Genomic DNA, 4,674 nt, shown 5'->3' with positions numbered 1-4,674 from the left:
TGTAATTTAAAGCATTTCATTATAATTAAGCAAAAGTGTACTATCAATGCATTTTTTTATCAGGTGATGCTTGTTATGATTGATCCTTATTCACATCACCTATTTCATGCATTGAGATTGTGGAATTGTGGAATTGGATCGAAAGCTCACCCGGTGACATATTTTTTAGCTTTCTAAGCTTTGTGGACTATGCTTGCTATGTGATTGAGTTTAATTTCTATCTTCTTTTTCCTAAATTCCATAGCACCCATGTCTTCCACTTCTATGTCACTTAGGTGTTGCAAACAAATTTCTATAGGTGTCATTGTTTGATGTGTGAGTTCTATATTTTATTTGGTTCACTAAGTTTACTTGCACATCAATCAATGTCCATTCATTATCCAATTCACAATTGCTTGATTTTTGCTTGAATTCTTTTATGCTTCTTCATTCTTTGTTTGGTTGCCTTAAACTACAAGTTTTCTTTGAAGTATTTCAAACACACTAGAATGAGTGAAATGCATACTTTCTTTGTGTAATCGTGACATAGCTCTCAATGCTAGTGTTTGTTCTAAACCGCATGCATCTTAGAACTCACACACCTATTTTTCATCAATGTCACACTAATTCACTCACTCAATTCTAGTGGTTCTCACCTCACTCCAATAATTTACGCTTCTTTGCTTTTGCATTTTCTCATCTTACTGTGCTATTCTCTATTTTTCATGGGTTGTCATCATAAGAAAAAACGGAAGCGGAAGAAAGAACATGCAGCAACCGGTTGATCCACCAGCTGAAGGTGGCAGCCCGTAAAGTCGCCGTATCCCCTTGCTCATCTTTAAATGCACCGAGGACGATGCAAACTTTTAAGTGTGGGAAGGTCGTCCGACCAATCGGCGTTTTTGAGTGACAAATTTCTAATTCCACACTTTTGCATTTCATTTTTTGGTCATTTAGAATTTTTAGTTGCATTTTCTTGATTTGCATATATACATAATAAGCTTAGTCAAAATAATGAAATTTTCCAAGGATTTTATCTATAAGGCACCCCAATTGATTTGGAAAAAAAAATTTTTTTAGAACTTTCTTGAACTATATATTATGGATCATGTTTTTGAGGTAGGAACACATAAGCATGTGAGTTTTGAGCCTAATTGTGTGGTTACATCATATAACCACTTATTTTCATTCTTGTGTGTATTATCCTCTTTCTATGATTGTAATATTTGATTTGTTTGATTCTTTATGTCCATTATTTTGTGTATGAATGCACTTATATGATTGAGGTCATTGTTTCAATTAGCTCACTTACCCAAATAGCCTTACCTTTTGTCATCCATTGTTAGCCAACTTTGAGCCTATGCTAAATCCATTTGTTCTTAATTTTAGCACATAACAAGCCTTAAAGAAAAAAACAATAAATGTCCTTAATTTGGATCTTTGATTAGCTTAAGCTAGTGAAAGTGTTTATCATTCAAGTTTGGAAAAGTTGGGGACATTGGTTGGGACAAAAGAGTGTTTTTGTATTTTTGTTGAAAATCTTGGGAATTTGGATACACACTCATGCATTAAATGTTAAACCATATGCATTGACATTCTTGTATATATTTTAGTTGAAAAAAATGAGAAAAATATAAAGAAAAAATAAAAATTAGAAAAAGAAAAAGAAAGAAAAAAGAAAAGCAATAAAAAGGGGGACAAAATGCCCCAAAGTAAAGTTCAATAATAATTAATGCATATGTGTTGTGATAAAAAAGAGAATGCATGAGTGTGTAAAAAAGTGAAGAATGGATAGTTAGGTTAGCATTCAAATTTTATATGTTGTTATATAGGTTAGGTGGGAAGTTTAAGTTAATCAAAGATTCAAATTTCAAGCTCACTTAACCATATATAACCTTACCTTGACCCCATCCCCATTACAACCAATGAATAAGTCCTCATGATATTTGTATGCATGCATTGAATAATTGTTGATTGTTAGATGAAAAATAAATCTTAGAAAGTATGATTAGAGGAGAATTGAGTGAATTAACCCTATACACTTGAGCGACTAGAGCGGATATACATCCGGTGAGGGTTCGATTGTTCAAATACATGTTTTCACCTATGATCATCTCTCATCTTGCAAGTTTGTAAACTATTTTCAATAACTCAATTCAATTGTGGATTTGACTTGGTTGTAATACCCTTAGCCCTCATGTTTATATAAGCTTTCTTGGGAATTGATTTATTTTGACCAAGTAGTTGCATTCATTTAGATAGATTGCATGCAGGTAGATTGCATATAGATAGTTTGCATTGAATAAATGTTGATACCCTTTGTCTCTTTCTTAAGTTTAGCACGAGGACATGCTTAGTTTAAGTGTGGGGAGGTTTGATAAACCCAAATTTTGTGGTTTATCTTGTGCTTAATTTAGGGGATTTTATCAACTTATCCCACATTTATTCAATGAAATAGCATGGTTTTGTAATTCGCTCTAAATTTGTGCTTAAGAGTGAAAACATGCTTTTTAGCCCTTAAAATTGATAAATTTAATTCACTTTAATTCCATTCAATGCCTTGATATGTTTGTTAAGTGATTTCAGATTCATAAGGCAAATATTGGATGGAAGAAGTGAAGAGAAAAGCATGCAAAGTGGATAACTCATGAAGAAATGAGCATTTGGAGAATTTAAAGCCACACGCACGCGTCATTTACACATACGGATGAATAGGACATTCAAGCCATGCGCACGCGTCACCCACGCGTACGCGTGAGGGGGAAATTTGCTAGCGACGCGCACGCATCACCCACACGCATGTGTGACGCTGATCACGTGACCTCATTAAAGTGAATTCACTGCGGGTGATTTCTGAGCTTCCTATGCCCAAATTCAACTCATTTATGAGACTATTTCATGCAGAATTCAAGATGGGTCAAGGGGGAGGAATTAGTTAGCTTAGGATGATGCTTTAGGTAGTTTTCTAGAGAGAGAAGCTCCCTTTTCTCTCTAGAATTAAGGTAGAATTAGGTTAGATCTCCTTTAGATTTAGGTTTAATTTCTAGTTTCCATCTTGTTTTCTTTATAATTTCTTATTCTTACATCATTGTTCTTCTTAGTTCTTTTGTTAATTCTCCTTTTATGTCATTTGTATGTTTATGAGCACTCTTGTTAATTTGGATTTCCTTTTAATAAAATTTATGTTTTGTGTTCCTTTATTGTTTAATTGAGTTGTTAATCTTACTTTTCTTGCATTGGGTAGTTGTAGATTTATTATTCTTGCAAATTTTATGATGCTTTCCTTTTATGCCTTCCAAGTGTTTGACAAAATACTTGGCTTATTAGGCTTAGAGTAGTTTTTGATCATTCTTGGCTTGGAAAGAGAAATTAGGCAATTTTGAGTCATTAATACCCAACTCAAGTTCACGATCTAGAGTTGTTAGTTAATATTGTTTCCATTGACTCTAATCTCTTGCTAATTCAATTAGTAGGTTGATTAAGACTTTTAGATTGAGATTAACTAGTCTTATTTGACTTTCTCTCAAGTGAAGATAACATTGTAACTTCTTCCAATGTTAGAGATGACTAAATAGGATTAGCTCTTGATAATTATCGTATTATAATTGATGACTAGGATAGAAAGCCTATATTCTCAATCCTTGCCATGAATGTCTCTCTTTATTACTTGCTTTTTTTAGTTGCTTGCTTTACTTTTGTTGCCTTTTTAATTTATTGTTTTATCAACCCAACCCCCTTGAACTTCATAACCAATAATTAGGCGCTCGATTGCAATTTCTAGGGAGAACAACTCGGGACTAATATTCTCGGTTATTTTTATTGGGTTGGACTTGTGACAACCAAAAATTAAACTTTGATTGAGCATTACTTATCGGTTTGGAACTATACTTGCAACAAAGTTATTTTCCTCTAACCAAGAAGAAATTCTAAACTGACGGTTTTGCTCTTTTATAAATCCTGGCTGAAATTGAGGAGCTAGAGCAAAAGTCTGATTCATAGGCAGAGAAAGCACTGCAGATGCTGTCTAGATCTGACCTCCTTGTATTCGAAAGAGATTTTCTGGAGCTAAAGAAGTCCAAATGGAGCTTTCTCAACGGCTATGAAAAGCTAAAATCCAGAGTTTTCCAACAATGTATAATAGTTCATACTTTGCTTTAGAATTGAAGGCCTAGCCAAAACTAGCATCCAATGCCAGCCTCCTGCCCTATTCTGGCGTCTAACGCCCAAAGAAGAAGAGACCAGCGTCCAACGCCCATAAAGGACCCCCTAGCCAGCGTTCAACGTCTTAGAAGCCTCCTAGCACGTAGATCTCATCAAAGCTCAGCCCAAACACTCACCAAGTGGCCCTAGAAGTGGATTTTGGAACTAAAAGATTGTTTTACCCTTCTTATGTAATCCTTAGTCATTAGTCTAGTATTTATTTGAGAACCTTTACACTATTCGAGAAAATAGACACTTTACATAAGCGAAAAGGATGAGAATGAGGGAAAAAGATACGTGATTGTGTCGAGAGATTGAAGGGGAGAGACTAGAGAGAGGGCAGAGAAAAAGACAAGATGGTGGACTAATGCGGATAAGGATTGTGCGATAAGTGGTGGGTAGTAGTGATATTTGGATTGTTTTAGGGCCACACCTATACCGTACTTATACACTATACACTTGTACATCAGTATATGTGTGTATAGTTCTTTTTTT

The sequence above is a fragment of the Arachis stenosperma genome, chromosome 9 (assembly GCF_014773155.1).
Source record: "Arachis stenosperma cultivar V10309 chromosome 9, arast.V10309.gnm1.PFL2, whole genome shotgun sequence".
In the NCBI taxonomy this organism is placed as follows: Eukaryota; Viridiplantae; Streptophyta; class Magnoliopsida; order Fabales; family Fabaceae; genus Arachis; species Arachis stenosperma.
The sequence above is the reverse complement of the archived record's forward strand: the minus strand, read 5'-3'. Positions refer to the sequence as shown.